The following is an 18,245-nucleotide window of genomic DNA, read 5'->3' on the forward strand; positions in this document are numbered from 1 at the left end:
CTTTTCACTGAATTTGCATTAATTATTGCAATCACAAGATAGCAGTTTTCTGGAGGGACTGATATGTACCCACACAATTTTAATGGGTCATAAGTGATGATTGAGAAGGATTAATTTAGTAGTTTATACAGTTTTATTTAGGAACATCTTGCATAGTATACCTTAAAGGGGCAATAAGCGAAATTCATCATTTCTAGATTGAAGGAATTAATAAATCGCTATGTGAAGAACTAGAGGTGTAATTTCATCTGGAGTATAGCATGACCTCACACACCCTCTCTCTGTGTTGATCTCCAGCCCATTGTTTACAAGCCGGTCCGGCTGCGCGTTCATGTACGTCCATGTGAATCGCCGCCTCCTCCTCTCGGAGCCCTTGGCCCTCCCTCCCTATAAAACGCTACAGCCAGTGAGCAATGGCAGCGCATATTTTCGAAGCGAAATGGCAGAGAGCGGAACAAAACATTCACCTGAAGACGACCAGGATCTGACATTACCTCTAAAGAAACAACGGTCGTTGGCGAAGAAGTTGTCGGATAAAGAAAGGGACAGAACCCGGATTAACATTGGCCTTGCATTTCCACGGTGGAGAGCAGTGCGAGAGCTAAAGGGGCTACAATTTGACTCAGAGCTAACGTTAGCGCTTCTTCTCCTGGACAGGTAAGGTTAAGTAACAACATAAAGTCAAATGCCTGTTTTAATTAGTGTTACAGCAACGTTAGGCACATGTCGCTATGTCGATTCAATTAAATTTAAAGTTACAATCGTAGCATGGGTTAATGTCCGGAGCTTGAGTTATTAGCGGCTCAGTCCCAGCAATGGGTCAGGCGTTATGGTTGTGTTAGGCGAGTAGCCCTGCAGCCCAGCTAACATTTGCAATTAGCATTGTAAAATGTAGCCAGGCTAAAACATCGCTCTCACTCACAGAGAAGGGTAGGAACGTTAGCGTTAGTGTCACAATGAAGTGACACTTTAAAGTCAGATCCCTGGGCCACACCAACACAGATACAAGGAGGCAGTATTGATACAAAGGTAAGTGGTTTATTTAGTGATATAATGAATATGGAGCAAAATGGATTTCTAGGCTAAAATCAAGTAATGGATTAAAATGTAACAGATCAGTGGTCATTCATAATATACACAAAAAGAACAGCAACAGTAATATATGTCCAGTGTCTCTGAACCCCAAAACCCAGTCCCGGAAGTCAGCGCAAAAGCGCTGATATGGATACTCAGTCTGTCTCGAAGAGACGGCGGCGGCGTCCGCTTAGCGTCTCCAACAGTCCTTGGTTGCAGCCTCTTCTCTGCGTAGCACAGCCCCAGGCCACTGCCACTTGCCAGCTCCTCCTCCTCCAGGGAAACGCCGTCTCAGCTGGAAGAACGACACAAGAAATCACAGTCGATTCGGAGCCGACGATAGCCGCACCCACACACAAACCAGAGACACAGTTCTGTATGTTCCTTTCACTTATCGTTATTTAGGCTCATCAAAAGTCATCTTCCTCCCGACACCATCTCACGGTCGAGGAGTCGATCGCCCGCTCACGTCTGTCGCCGGAGCCTTCAGCTGCGTCCGCCGTCTCTGTCCGAGAGGCGCTCCAGAAGGGGAAGAAAGACAAAAGCCCCGCACCAGGTGTGCACCATCTTCTAAATGATCTCCTCAGCTGACTGTGGGCCAATGATTTGTTAATTGTGCAAAAGGGAAGGGGAACAGAGGGAAACAAGGACGCCATGTGAAAAAGTCCACAATACGCCATGGCTTCTGCTCAGTCCGTGTGCCAATAAATCACAGCAAGTCACAATACACAGCAAACAATAATAAACAAGCACACCTTAAGGCATAACCATGAAGAATGTTATATTCAACGGCCCCTGTCATCCTGTGACATTAGCTCCCGGTGTTAGCACTAGCTGGGATCCGGTGATGGCTCTAGCTAAGTCGGCTGCCACCGGCTACTGGAGTAACTTAACAGCTATGGAGCGCTTCTACCAGCTCCTCTAGTCACTGAGCCTCGCCTCCATCTCAGCAAATATATTACATTTATTACAGGGACCATCATCATTGAAGTAGGCAGGGGAATAGCTAAACACAGCAGAGACCCAGAGTGAGTGAAAGACATCGCTAACTGCTGAAGAAGTTTAGACGAGGCGAGTTGGGGTGGGGGGGGTGTTGGAGAGCAGAGGTAGAGGGATGTGTGGCTCATGACACACTTTCTTTTGGTCTACATGCAGTGCACAACAGCGAACCTAGCGGTGAAACGATTTCACTTTTTGCCCCTTTAACCATACTGTAACTGCCACAAGTGGATGTTGCAGGAATAAATAATTGTGTATAGTTTGTAATTTAGGTAATATTGGTGTTGCACAATCATCTGATATCAACGTTCTGTTTGGCGATACAGTTGTGTAACACCCACCTCACATGAGGTCTGATAGGGCTCATTCACAAGCCGAATGCGAACAACTTTATTCAGTTCAGTTTGGAAGCAAATGCCAATCATTACCTTTCTCTAAGGTGTGCATTATTCTGTCGCCCCCTGAAGATGTTACAGCTTTGCATCACTACACACAGCCATGAAGTACTTCTGTACAGTATGTTATGAGGCATGACGGAGTATTGACTAAACCCAAAGTGTGTAATTTACCACATGATCGAACCTGTGTGTTTCTTCAACACTGCTGTGACTGTACAAGTACCAGTATGCACACTGCCATCCTTTCTATCAGGGCCAACAAGCTGCTTGTAAAATAATATAAAAACACATATCTATATAAATACAATTTGTAACACTACAGTGAAGAAACAGGCTATTATGTAGTGCTGAAAAGATGACGAGGCTCCACACAAAACACTGTCCAAATTCCCCATTTGACATTTTCCGACAGCCGGACACATTGTCACATCACACAAAGCTGCTGAAAGTCGCGTCTCCATTGTTTTAGTGCATGCAGCTCCAGAGAGTTTGCAGGGGAAAAAAAAGACTTGTGAAAATTTTGATTAAACAGAAATTGAACTTTTTCAGTTGTTATGTCTGGCAGAGACCGGGAACAATTCAATACCCACATGACACCATCCCTGCTGTATAGCGTGGTGTTGACAGAGAGAAGATAGAGGGAAGAATAAAAGGAGCTAGCAGCCAATATCGAGGGCAAAACAGAGTGCAGAGCTGTTTTAGAGTTTCAGAGGCCTCAGCCTTTGGTTGGAGTTCAAGTTCCACACATGCAGGGTGACATGGGGACACATGTGAGTGTCTCGTCTGTTTGCAGCAGTCGGAGCTTTATGTGTATGATGGGTCTGTTAGTTTGTTAGTCAGTCCTCTGTCAGTCCATCGCATTGTTGTGTATGTGATATCTCAAAATTACACTGAGGGAATTTCTTGAAATTTGGTGCAAATGATCCCAAGGACTCATCATGGAACTGATTAGATTTTGGTGGTCAAAGGTCATTGTGACCTTGTGCCTGTCCTACTCTTGTAAATGCAATATCTCCAGAAGGTGTTGAGCGGATTTCTTCAAATTCAGCGCAAACGTCCACTCGGACTCAACAATAAACTATTTAGATTTCAGTGGTCAAAGGTTGAAGGTCAAAGGTCGTGGGGACTGTGAACTCATTTGTTTCATACTTGTGAACACCTTGAGGGGATTTCTTAAAATTTGCCACAAACGTCGACTTTAACTCAACATTGAACTGATTAGATTTTGATGGTCAAAGGTTAAGGTCACTCTTACCTTGTGTCCATCTCTTTCTCATGAATGGGATATTTCCCAAAGGTCTTGAGGAGATTCCCTCAAATTTGGCACAAACGTCCACTTGGACTCAACATGGAACTGATAAGATTTTGGTGGTCAAAGGTCACTGGCAACTTGTGTCTGTCCTGTTCTAATGAACGCAATATCTCAAGAATACTTTGAGGGCAATTTCTTAACATTTGGCACAAGCATCCACTTGGACTCAACAATAGAGCAGTTAGATTTTGGTGGTCAAAGGTCAAGGTCACTCTGACCTTGTGTTTGTCTCTTTCTTGTGAACGTGATATCTCCATGCCTTGAGGAGATTTCCTCTTAGATCTGGTGGTCAAAGGTCAAGGTCACCCTTACCTTGGGTCCATCTCTCATGACCCAAATATCTACAGAAGGTTTTGAAGAGATTTCTTCACTCATCCACTTGGACTCAACAGTGAACTATTTAGTTTTCAGTGGTTGAAGGTCAAAGGTCGTGGTATCTGTGATGTCATTTATCTCATTCTTGTGAACACAGGATCTCAAGAATACCTTGAGGGGATGACCTCAACTTTGGCACAAACGTTCAGTTGGACTCAACAATGGAGCAATTAGATTTCAGTGGTCAAAGGTCAAGGTCACTCCTGTCATGTCTTTTTCTTGTGAACGGAAGATACTCCAGGAGGCCTTGAGGGGATTTCCTCAAATTTGACACAAATGTCCACTTGGACTCAACAATGAAGACATTTTATACCCAAAAGGTCAAAGGTCACTGTGACCTTGTATCCATCCCCTACTCGTGAACTTGATATATCAAGAACAGAACGAGGAGATGCCTTCAAGTTTGGCACAAATGTTCACTTAAACTCAAGAATGAACTGATTAGATTGTAAAGGTCAAAGGTCGAGGTCAGTCTTATCTTGTGTCCATCTCATTCTTGTAAACGTGATATCTCAAGACTGCCTGGAGGGAATTTCCTGAAATTTGACACAGGCATTGATTTAGACTCAATGATAGACTGATTAGATTTTGGTGGTCAAAGGTCAAGGTCAATGTGACCTCACAAAATGTGTGTTTTTGGCCATAATTTAAGAATTTATGTGCTAATTATGACAAGATTTCACAGAAATGTCTCATACAATAAAATAATGAAGCGATGATGTTTTTTATATTCAAAAAGGCAAAGGTCAGCCTCACTGTGACATCATAATTTTCTGCAACGTCATATCTCAGGAACAGAAGGGGAGACATTTGGTCAGATACTGAATTGCTGATGTTGATCCTGAAACTGTGCTGACTGCATAGATCTTCTGTGCTGCCAGGTTGATGTGTGTGAAGCCTCCATATTTTCACAGACATGGATGTAAACTGCAGCTTGACTGGTTCGCAGAGGCATTCAACCGCGAAACAGTAATTCTAGTTTCATCTTATAAAGCACAATAAGGGTGCACTTCAGGCCTTCATTCACCCACCACACGGTGCTGTGAACCAGTAAATATATTGAATAGAATGACGGCAAACATGGTTCTTTACCAAATTCACTCCCTCCCCGTTGGGAAACAGGGATAAACCGGCAATAAGCAATCGTCACCCTGAGCAATCCTCACTCTTAACAACTAAAGTCTAAATTGGAGTGTCTTGTAGTGTGAAGCAAACATCACAGCTGCGTCTCGTCACAGTGTGAATCTCGCTCCCAGTTTGTAAAAATAAAAATAGGAAAATCCTCTATTTCCCCTGGATATAGTGTATCAAAACAAAGCTGTCAGCCTGCGTCTCCCAGAACCTCCTCGCTGTCCCTTCCCTCCACCGCGGCTCATTTGTAGTTGCAGCATTAGGACATCCAGCGTTGCCACTTCATTAGCTCCTTCTCTCTGCGTACATGTGAGTGCATGCATGTGGGCCTCGACGGGCCTTGCTGTCCCGCCCACACCTACTGGCCCCAAAGCACCCTGGGATACTGCAGGAGCATGTTCATTTACATATCCCCATCCCAGATTTCATTAAAAAAGCCAATGGCAGCTCTCCGAGGCTGTGCCTCTATGCATTTTAGGAGCCCCTGAGGGTGGCTTCAATGATGGATCTATCCCTTATAGTCAAAGGCTTCCACTGAGGTGGTTTCCTGTATATTTTTAGGTTCCTTTATCATTTTTCATGTCCACTGTGCTCCCATATCTTACACTCAGGAGGCTACATCAGCCACCACATGTAAAAATGTAAAATATGTATAAAGCATTGGTTTTGATGTAAAACATTTAAAGGGATGGTTTGAATCTAAGCAGGTTTGTTTGAGGCACTTCTCCACAGTCTCATATAACCTCCAGTAGATGGTAGTCAGCATGCCCCAGGTTTGGAGAAGTGGGAGTGCCCACATGGAAGCTAAGCAATGTACTGTTGTGGTCAGGGTCAGCAACAAAACATACTTTAGCCACCGAAGAAAAAGTCCCATCTAACAAAATCAATTACAGCTTTGAAAATGTTCTACATATAGCATACACTTAGATTGATAAGGATTTGTTTAGGTGGTACAATCCCTAGCTTCAGTGGCGGTACTCTGTCTGCTTCTCCAAACTGGGGGCATGCCAACACAGTAGGTAGGTGGTACACTGTACACTGACTATGGGTATGTTCTTCATACAGCCCCGCATCAAAAGATCCAAACCATCCCTTTAAGCCACATTTAAAAAAGCAACACACTGCCAATGTCAAATATATTTCAGGATGATGAAGTTTGGCACACGCCGTGTCACACCGTGCTGCCACCACTGCCTGTCCTGTCACTTTCCGGTGTGAAGATAGGGATGGATGTGACACCAGACACCAAATACTGTGGATATTATACTTTGATGCCTCTTTTTGCATTATAATTTACAGTCTTCATGATTAAAGGAGCTATATGTAAGAAATCTAAAGCAAATAGTCGTAAAATCATCCTAATATGTCACAGAGACTAAGGAATAATGTTCATATAACATACTGATCTCACCGACAACAATAGCACAGCCAGAATATTCGCATTTAAAAAATTTTTTTGCAATCCACCAATCATGTTTATGTTTTGAATTTGTGTTTTGGCCTGTTGCGCCACCCACCACCGTCTACCAGTCACGCAGTCAGTAGAGTCTCAGCATCAGTTACAGTTACGACTGAGCTACAATGGCTGACGGTGCGACTAAACCCAAACGACCTTGTTATGATTCCCAAAAACGCCAAGACAAAACTCGAGGCAAAGCGAGGGTCTATATAGGAGATGCTTTTGAACGGTGGAGACGGTTGAAAGCGGAGAAGAATTTGAAATCAGATGTCGAAGTGGCTACTGTTCTCCTCGACAGGTAAGCTTTAGCCAAAGTTGGCTAACTAGCATCATAGCTAGATGGGGATGGACATTTCGAATACTTTCAACTGTTATTCATTTTCGATCATACGTTGTAGCCCATGTGCAGGTGGGTCATCGACCTGACTGATTTTTTTGAGAAACAAACGTTAGCAGCGCGGCAAGCATGCTGTCCTCCTCAGCTGTATCCTGGCAGCAGCGTTAGCAGCAGAGAAGCCGGACTTGCTCGAACGGTCCGCTGGAAAACCGAAGATCAAGGATGCGGCGACGCGGCCCTGCCACGGCAGCCGCCCGTGGGCAAACAAATCACTCCCAATTTCCACCAGATGTGTGTTGGTTGCATCTTCGCTCCGGCACGGCAGCAGAGCCGATAGGATTCAATTCTAGTCAATGTGTGTGTTTCCACCGGCTGCGGCTGTGCTGCGTCCCGGCTCCGTCTCAGCTGCGGCACTCCGGAGTCCACCGCAACAGATACGCAGGACTTCTATTTTTGCCGGTGTTAGATCACCGGACGCCGGAGCACAACACAGCAATTCAGCACAGAGCAGCAACCTCGAATCTGTAGGGGAGGGGGGGCGGACACGACTTGCGGCAGTATTTTGAATTTGAGTGCAGTAACCATTTTGGCCACATTCTTACATACAGCGCCTTTAAGGAAACAAATCTGTAAGAAGACAGTCATGGGTTTTTTGTGTCTCCACAAAGCCTTTGCACGAAATTTCAAAGCAGTCGGAACAAATAGTAAAAATAAATTCTCTAAACACCAAAATGAGCATTATGAATCCCACATTGTGTCCATCCCCCACATCACTCTGGCAAATTTAACATGTATACTGATGTTGTTGCCAGAGTTGCTGTCACATCCAGGTCTGTGGCTTAAATGGACGACACAGAGGGCCGGTTCGGCCGACAAGCAGTTTATTAACACACAAAAGAAGTTTCAGTCTTTGGATGTGTCACTCTCTGTGTAGGTGCCACCGGTCCCTGTCTGACTGGAAAGACAAGTTGGTAATTGGTTCTTAAACGCTGCAGGTGGGTAACATTAACAACTGAACTCCATCTGCCACTTGGCCGCGACACCGATACACAGACATGCTGGATCTGGTTATACAAAAAAATACACACCTGCCAGGTCTTTTTTCCAATGGATAGAGAATCTACAGAAAGTGTCAGCTGATGAAAAAACAAATTAGGTTCACATTAGGGTTGGGCGTTATGATAGTATATACCATACAACGGTAGAAATGTGTCCACCAGTAGAGATTTGCAAATACCGTAGAGTTGACGAACGTGGGTACAAAAAGGTGTCCCTAAAGGCCCTGACACACCAAGCTGACAGTTGGCCATGGGTGTGATTATCTGTCGCCTGTACTACTGTCTGAATATAGTGACAGTTTCATCAAATATAACCAAAAGTTATTTTTACATAAGTTATCAACTGTTGCTGTAGGATAAAAGATAAAAGCAGCCTCCTGCTGTGGCTGAAAATGAGCCTGATGAGAGCTGTTAAATTGAACCAAAACAGTGAAGTATTAGGCCTGAAAACCAAAACAGTGAGTTGAGAGATGTAAAAAGCTCTGTAGCACTGAGGGGTTACAGTAGGTGATAATTATCTGCGGATTTGTCACGAGAAGTGACATAAACATTGTCTTTTCACTCATTGTCTATGTAGGGATACAACGATTTTTAAATTCTGGGCCAGTACTGATGTTTGAAATAACAATTTGTCCTATAGCCAATACCTGTACTGAAAGGTAAGTTGTTACCAGATCTTGTGAGCGTGTGTTGCCAACAAAGTTAATTTTCTCCTGATTTGTCTGTCTGGAAAAAAGCCATCTCAGTGTCGCAATGTTTAAAAGGGTTAAGGGTTAGGAAAAATGGGTCCAGAATTTATTTCAGTGACTATGGGGCGAAGAATCATAATCTGTATTCACGCTCACTTTTCTCATTGGAATGAAGAGACCTTAGGGCCATGGATACAGGAAATGAGCAGGGTGCATTACAATCTATTGATAATAGTGATATAGCTAATGCTAATTTTCGCTAGTCAAGTAGAGGCTTAAAACCATTAAACGTCATTGAACATTCGAGGGTCATTAAGTAACACCAAATGAAAACACTTTTTTTCGGCAACCAAAACATTACAGTAACTTCCATGAACTGAAAACACACTGAAATAGTGACGGTTACACGTATACCCCTGTAGCTATACACCCTTTAACTGCTAGTAAACAGTCTGACATTTGTTTGGTGGGCGGGGCTTAGCTGGAGGCAAAATAATTCTCCACCGACATTAGCTAGCGTTAACCAGGAAGTTCTGTTGGCTTGTTGTTTTAGACAATGGAGGAAGATGATGCGAGTGGTTCGTTCAGAAATACTCATTCTGAGTGCTGGATCACACTCTGACATAACTGGACCGTTCGTAAATTTGGAGCACTGTTGGAATGTACCGTTTCGTTATTCAGAGCACCACACTCTTGGCACTCTGTCTGTGAAGACAGAGCAGCGCAGCACCGAATGAAGTGAATGTGTACTAGACTTAATTGTTCGTTACTTCATATTGAAATATAACGCTGGGTTTCATCGGCCAACAGGGCTCTCATTTTAGTGTAGAGCGTCAAACTGAATTTACAAACGCACCATGTCAGGTCACTCACTGTCCAGGACCACGAGTGTTCCTTGAATAGGTGAACACTGACCAACGGGACCAGACTGGCCGACCCGTACGCTCTCACTCAGTGGATGGATGATGTCACAGGAAGCTTTGAGGTTGGTTACTATGCCAGTCTTACAAAGGAGGATGACACTTGAGCAACCAATGCTAATGTTAGCTAATGCGCTAAAGTTAGCATTTAGCAGAGAAATCCATATTCCTCTTAATACCTCCCCAGTTTCTGATGAGGTGGACATGATAACCCTTAATACACATGACGTTTTTCATCCCTACAACAGGAAATACTTTCGCCTCCGTCCAGTCCTTTCGTCTTATCACATTTAACCATAGTTGTCTTTGTTGTTGATGGGCAGCGGCTAGTTTTGAGCCATGACTCCTTCTATTCTGGCTGCCAATAACACAACAAGACCAGATTTCAAGACTCCTTTGTAGCCTACAGCCCTGTGGTGGAGAGTCGTGTTCCGCCTCCAGCTAATAAAATGACGTCATCGTGACATCGGCCTAAAAATAGTCAATAGAGACTGAAACAGTTTTCAGTACCAGGCTGTAAACAGAATTCCACTTTGGCACCTCCCAGAAGAGAGCAGTGTCATACTTGTCTCCAAACAAAAACTTGTGCCATTAAATTGTTTGTGAGATACAAAACTCATAAAAAATTCCACAAATAGTCACTTTAAGGTCGCCACTTCATCGCTGCGCCAAACGACTGGTGTCTCGCAGCAGAGACAGTGAACCCCTGCCAGCCGTTCCGCTGTAAATCTCTGGATAAAAGCATCAGCTAATGCCTAAACTGTAAACAGAGCAATGTAAACATGTAAATTGTGTTTTATGGCACTCCTTCACTCCACCCAGGAGGCCACTGTACTGTAAAACCAAGCTAAACAGCGATGCCTCTCACTGCCGACATCGCTCCGCTCCTTCTTAAATGACACACCACGGATTTGGAGGCAGAGAAGTTTTATTGTTGCCACCCTGGCATCCCTGACGCCTCGAATCTCTGAATCTCGCGGCACATTAAAAATTTATCCAGCAGGCTTTCTGTGTGGATAATAAAAAGATGAACAGCAACACACACACACACATATACACAAACACTAAATCAGAGGCCCCGTTTCATCTCGGGTCTCTATTCCACCCTGTTGTGAGCAACAAGGCTCTGCCAGCTTCTCCAGCGCTTGTTGACGTTGTTTATGTTTTTAACCAATGCACAAACTCTACACCGGGCTGTTACAGGGTCAGGAGGTCAGCAGCAGCTGCGGAGTGTTTTTTAAGTCTTTCTAATTAAGGCATTTTCCCTGGTGGAGTGTTTGTGTGTGGATGTTTTAATTTTGAAGCGCTTTTGGCTAAAAAAGTGTGTGTGTGTGTGTGTGTGTGTGTGTGTGTGTGTGTGTGGCCTCTGGTGAAACAGCGTGCTGAATAAATGAGCTTTATTCCTACAACCATGTGAATGACTGTTTGTTTTCACACTCGGAAATCTTCCGGACGTTTTTTATCTTGCGCTGACGTGTACATGTTATCTACGCTCGCCTCGCATATGTTCGCCGTTCCTGTTATCATTTACTGTCTCGATGTGTGTGTTTTTGTGTGAGCGAGTGGCTCTGAATACCCCGCTGTCCACTGCTTGTCGGGGACCACTTTGTGACCGTTGCCGTGGGCGACCAGATGGCTAATTGAACACTCTGTCATGTCACCTCCCTTCACTGGGGACTGAGCCAATCAGCACAGGCCAGACTTCTCAACTGCCGCCCCCACAGACATCACAGTCCCATCTTAACAGAGTCCAGCTTTAGGGGCCCAGAGGGACTGTTTAGACGGCTCACAGAGAGAGCCTTGTTACAACTGATACAGCATCAAGCCACTGGCTTATTTACATTCTCTCAACCTGAGTGGTTGGACCATTGTGTGTGTGTGTGTGTGTTTGACTCACTTCCCTGCAGTTTGCTGATTAAATTCTGTCAGATTCCATGTATTTATGGCGCAGCTATTGGCAGACACATTGTCCGTGTTAGATTCAAAGCGAAATTACAGATGTTGCTACCCTAATGTCACCCAGGCTTTATGTCACCCTGCGCCTGATTGGCTCTGCGTCCCTGGCATGGCTTCAAAAATATATTGCACTTGTTAGGAATTGTTACGGAGCATAAAAATGCCTGTGTCAGGCCAGATATGGTGCTCTTGTTGATTTGATTGCTACTAGCTAGACCGATCATGGACGGCGGTGCATTTGTTGTTTGGTTTTTAATTTTTCGTTAGTCCTTAAAAGGCTTCTTTTGTGATTACCATGTTTGGAAAAAATGTTTTTGAGTCTTTACAAATCAAAATATCTGTCTTTTATTTTCATCTAAAAAAAGTAAACATATTTCTGATGACTCATGTGGTTACATAAATGTATCCAATCAAATGTGACGTGGGTTGACGAGCGAAGTCCGCCATAGAAAAGAGAAGGATTTTGACTTAAAAATACTCAGTAATGATTTTTTTGGACACATATTTCGCATGTAACAAGAAAAATGGATAAGCAACACAGGGACACAGAATCAGAATTGGAAAATATATTTTTAATTTCACTGTGAAAGATAAGGGCAGAGTTATCTGGGCAATATCGAAATTATATAGATGTTATGATTGAACCCTAGATGTGATACTAGATTTTGGAAAGGTGTTGTCTTTTCCTGGTTTTAAAGGCTGTATCAGAGTTAAGTAAAGTGATTTCCTGACCTTACCAGACTGTTTGAGCTGTTCTATTATTTGCCTTTACAAGAGGTGGGGGACTTGAGTCACATGAGACTTGCTTGACTAACACTAAAGCCCTTTTTAAACAGGAATTGTGCAAATTTGCAGGAAAGCCCAATCAGTGTTTTTTCAGCATTGGCAGTATAAAAACAAAATCGGGGAGTGCAGCAAAATGCCGCCTACCTACTTTTGTTTATACAGAATGCGCCTTTTTCGGGGCAATGGGGGGCGTGAGCAAGTAACAAAACATGTAGCTCAGCGTGTGACGTAAACAGTGACGTGGGAGGGAAGCCGTGGCTGGTCAGTCCTTCGGCGATTCTCTCCTAAGTCGGCCCGTTCTTCACCGTCCCCGTCATCTGACGGTTAATGGCCTCTTCGTTTGCGAGGACAAGGAGGGCGCACAATTCCTTGTCTCCCCAGTTGCTCATCTTTACAGTGTCTGTCAGGTTTGTGTTTCCCTCTTGCTACTAGCTGCTCGCTAATTCCTGCTATCAGCTGTTTCCTGTTTATCCACAGCTAGAAGGGTTGCACGTGCGGCGTTAGTCTCGCCACCAGACAATCAGAGATCTCCACCTTCTGATAGTCTGGGGACACTCCTTTCTAAAGTGTGTTTAACACACCAGAGACAACGGCCGGCAACAAAGCAACACCTCTTGCATTTTTGAAAAGGACACGCCCTCCCGGAAATGCACGCTCCCCCTTTTCTCGTCTGCAAGGAAACAAACACACAGAGAGCTTGAAAATGGATGCCGAGAGATTAAACTCCGTTTTATCAAACGTGTGCTCAGTCCACAAGATTGTGGAAATGAAGGACTTACAGCGGCTTTGTTAAAACTTTTAACGCAGTCGGACTATGTTTACGAGCACAAGAGCTCAGCGAGGCACTGAAGGACTGCCCTGCAGATTTACTATTGGTTCTGCAACGTAGGGAGTTTTTTCAAACTCTGAAATTGTATCCGCCCATCTAAACACAAAATCAGGGAGAAAGACATCAGTCTTTACTTAAGCAAAGCGTCTAAAGACTGACTTGTGAGTCTAGTGCGGCGTCATCAACAGCCCCTCCCGTTGCGGAAGGCCACCTCGTTCTGTTTAAACTAAAAAGGTTCCACCAATATGTCTACCCTACGAGGCGGAAAATTGGGCACTTCAGATCAACTCGCCAATCCGGCTCTGTGTGTCTAAACGCTCTCAGCTTGCCGGCAAAACGGCCCAACATTTGCGTAAAATCTGGCAGTGTAAAAGGGTCTTAAGACTCAACTTTGACTTGATATTCATGAGTTGAGACTTGCCTTTGACCTGAGGCAAATGACTTGAAAGGACTTGACTTTTTTTTGATATTTGTATTTTTCTATATATGCAGAGGTTACGTTTTGTTTTTTAAGATTTGATGACGCATAAATCGCAGTGTGGGAGTCCCCACCAGCTGATATTCATGCCCAAGCTACCACTTCCTCCTGTGTGCAGAGGAATGACATTGTGTACAGCAGCATCATGAGCTTCACCATGTGCTTTTATTCAGTTCTCTCTGCATGATACATGTGTGTTAAGTTTAGTTTCATTTGATGATTCTGACTCATGCATTAATGTAAAAGCAGGATTTGACTGCTGTAGTTGGTCGACCTGGAGCGCTATCAAATAACAATTATTTTCATTATGGGTTTATCTGCTGATTATTTTCTCCATTAATCGATTGATTGTTTGGTTTATAAAAAATCTGTAAATACTGAGAGATAGCGTCAACCAACAGTTTAAACCTCAACATAACAATTATTAGATAATAAAAAGCAAAAGCAACAAAAAAGCCTCATATTTGTGAAGCTGGAACCATGAAATGTTTTGCATAAAAAATTATTTAGATGATTATTAAAATATGGAGAATTTATTTTCTGTCAATTCAATAATCGCCTCATAGTTCCAGCTGTACTTGAACATTTTCATATGTTTCAAGTGCAAAATCTTAATTTGTAAAGTAACTAATGGCGGAGGCCAATGGTGCTTTGCTGCATTTCATCCCCTCTCACTCTTCCTCCTTTCCTTTCTGTCTGTACTGTCAAATAAATGCAAAAAAAGTCAAAAGCATAATCCTAAAATAAGTTCAGCCTGATATTTGATTTTCTCCATATTGCCCAGCTAGGGTTGGGAGATATTAAAATTCCCCTGTGAGCAATATTGGGTTGGGCATTGGTTCTTCCCCTACCTAAATATATTTAACTTTACACAGACTTACTCAGATTTGTAGCTTTGAAAATGATCCATGGACTGATTATTTATTGTTGCTATATCTTACTATATAATGACGAAAACTGTCTGTGTGTCTGTTCCACGTTTTTCTCCTCACTGACTTGGTCAATCCATGTGAAATTTGGCACAGTGGTAGAGGGTCATGGGAGGATGCTGATGAAGCAATATTACATCAATTGGCCAAAGGGGGGCGCTATAGCAACTGATTGAAATTGCAAACTTTGAATGGGCATATCTCATGCCCCGTATGTCGTAGAGACATGAAACTTTGCACAGAGATGCCTCTCCTCATGAGGAACCCATAACTTCCGGTTATACAGATTTTCCGCCATTTTGGATTTTTTGAAAAACACTTCAAATCAATCTCTTCCTAGGAAGTTTGAGCGATCTGCATGAAACTCAGTGAACATAATCTAGGGACCAATATCTAAAGTTCCCTCTTGGCAAAAGTTGGAAAACTTACTAAAACTGAGCTTCTATAAGGCAATGAATATTGCGGAGGGCGTGGCTCATCACATAAAGGTGTATAACATCTCAAGGGTTTCACCCATCACCACGCAACTTTGTAGGCACATGACCACACATAATCTGAGGGGACCCCTCCATTATTGACCCCATCAAACAAAATGGGGGCGCTAGAGAGCTAATTTCTTATCTAGGCCTAACCGCCATATGGATTTTTACTAAACTTGGTAGATATGTAGAACAGGACACCTCAAGATGACTGGAGAAATTTAACTCTAATTGGCAACTGGGTGGCGCTATAACAACAGAAAAATGCTTAAAAATGGCTAAAATGCGACCGATCGCTGTGGCTCCCCCTGTGGACCAATGTTTGGGTTTTCTTTCTAATATTTGGTGTGACTAAGTCAATGGTACTCAATGGGTATGGACTAGTTACTATTATTTTTATTTATTTTTATGTTACTTTATTCATAACTCGCTGACTTTAATCTGTTATTTGCTCTATCTTTGCCTGTAAGGTGACCTTGAGTGTTTTGAACGGTGCCTATACAGTAGATAAAATGCAGTTTTCTATTATTATGTACTTCACTTTTATGTCATCATCATTTAGTAACATTAGGCTTCACCATTTAGTTGCTTACACGTGATATATGACACACATTTTATGTCATTTTCAGATTATGTGAATTCATTTGGATATTGTACTGTCATGAAAGTATTAATAATGTGCATGTGGACACAATTAATTAGTTTGACACAATACAGAACTCACACACATATTTAGAATAAGCTGTCTTGTTCAATGAACTGATTGTTTTCCTCTGTGGGGTGATCTGCGGTCCTGAGACGAGGCGTTGCTGGTGTCAGTAAAGGGTGGAAATGTCGCTTCAATTAAAAGTGGTTTCAATTAAAGTTATTTTACCTTGCTTGATGAGAGAGCTGGAGGTAGTGAAGATAAAATCTGTAAGATATTGCCAAGGCTCTGGCAGAAAATTGAACCCCAGAATTGAAGCTAATTGAATTTGAGAACGATAAGGTTGAATGTGGGGAGCTCTTAAAGCTGGCAAGAAAGGACGAGAAGAGGGAGTTTGGAAGAAAGGGAGAGAAATGAGGGAGGGAGGCTGCTAATTTAAATGGACAAAGATGAAGAGAGGACTCAGGGTAAAACTAATTTCTAAGAGATACAGTACATGGAGGTTTGTGGCTTTAAAATGCTCCCATAACATGTTTGAAAGTCGTGTATGATCATGTTTTATGCTCTTTGTGGGGAAAAACAGATTATACTGTGCAGCTTCAGTGATGCCCACAGGGAAATCCTCTCCACATGGAGGTCAGAGCTCAGGTTCAAGAACAACAATCATGAAGCTGGTAGGGATCCGCTGTGTTGCTTCAGGGCTCTTCAACAATGGGGAGCTGTGGCCTCAATGAGCCGTGAATACATGTTTTCTGGTTAAAGGATCTTTTTAGGGATTTCACGTGAGTAAGAGTGGAATATAAAGATAGAATCACATCTGGGATTAGTGCTATCTTGATCTGAAAACTTTCCAAATCCAAACCTGTTTTTTGCAACAATAATCTGGGATAACAACGAGGATTGACATGTGATGGACGCCGGACAGCTTGACGGATAAAATCTAGATGATATATGTTGCTGCAGTAATGCAGGCATAAATCTGTGTCCCACAAAGTGCACTATGGGGTTGCATACTTGATTTAACAAATGTACCGCCATAAATATTCTCAGTAGAACCTTAGCATGATGATATGATGTTGGGATGGTTGAGCGCCAAGAACTTTTTTGACCGTTTATGCATGTGTGTTCATAGGTTAATTTCACTGCCAGGTCTAGTGGGAGCTAGCTAGCGGTCAGTGTTATTGACCAAGACGATGACAAGCTTAAAATAAATCTTGATAATTATGACTAAGACAAAGTTGACGAGACGAGTGATGGACTATCGGACATTAAAAGCCGAGAACAGCTGTGCTTGTTACTGCCTCAAGTTCAAGTATCTCGGGGTCTTGTTCACGAGTGAGGGTAGAATGGAGCGTGAGATGGGTCGGCGGGTCGGTGCGGCTTCTGCAGTGATGCGGGCGCTGCATCGGTCCGTCGTGGTGAAGAGGGAGCTGAACAACCCTCACCTTTGGTCATGGGTTCTGGGTAGTGACCGAAAGAATGAGGTCTCAGATACAAGCGGCTGAAATGAGTTTCCTCTGTGGAGTGGCTGGGCTCAGCCTTAGAGATAGGGTGAGGAGCTCGGACATCTGGAGGGAGCTCGGAGTAGAGCCGCTGCTCCTTTGCATCGAAAGGGGTCAGTTGAGGTGGCTCGGGCACCTGACTCGGATGCTTCCTGGGCACCTCCTGTTCGAAGTGTTCTGGCCACGTCCCACTGGTAGGAGGCCCCGGGGCAGACCCAGAACACGCTGGAGGGATTACATATCTCGTCTGGCCTGGGGACACCTTGGGGTCCCCCAGAAGGAGCTGGAAAGTGTTGCTGGGGAGAGGGGTGTCTGGGGTGCTTTGCTCGGCCTGCTGCCCCCGTGGCCCGGCCTTCGGATAAGCGGATGAAAATGGATGGATGGAGCCGTGCTTGTAATTATCTTCAAATGCTGCATGGGTGATGGGCTGGTAAACTCCTGTAAATAGTCTGCGCCAAGATGTTTCGCTAGCCAGCAAAAACATCCACACCGGAGCAGTGTTAACCGATGGTGCAAGTTGTGAGCTGTAATTCAGCAGTAAATAGTCTGACTGTGGGATGGTGGAGCTGCTGAATGGATTTATGGAGTCTGTTAGTTGCATTGGTGGCTGTTAGCAGTTAGCTACCCTGGTAGCCAATCAACCCATAAAACTTCCCAAAACAGTCCGGTCCGACTTGAGTTTAAACCTACAGACTAACATGTTCCAGATTAAGACAGAATTCAGGCTTTATTTAAGTTACTTTTCTGCTTCTTAACAGTGAGATCAAACGTGCTGCCATACTCGGTTTCAGTCATTCCATGGCTGTAATGACGGCGCAGAGACGCCAAGATGTGGACGACCCCGAAATACTGACCATTCAGAGGAGACTAGGCTTTTTTTGGGAGCGT

At 43.7% G+C, this 18,245-nt stretch overlaps 1 protein-coding gene across 5 annotated transcripts in view; it reads left to right on the top strand.

The window, feature by feature from the left end:
* arap2 (ArfGAP with RhoGAP domain, ankyrin repeat and PH domain 2) overlaps positions 1-18,245 on the top strand; it is a 259,679-nt gene that overhangs the window by 147,567 nt on the left and 93,867 nt on the right. The gene's annotated exons all lie outside the window — the stretch shown is intronic.

Source organism: Epinephelus lanceolatus, chromosome 22 (assembly GCF_041903045.1).
Source record: "Epinephelus lanceolatus isolate andai-2023 chromosome 22, ASM4190304v1, whole genome shotgun sequence".
In the NCBI taxonomy this organism is placed as follows: Eukaryota; Metazoa; Chordata; class Actinopteri; order Perciformes; family Serranidae; genus Epinephelus; species Epinephelus lanceolatus.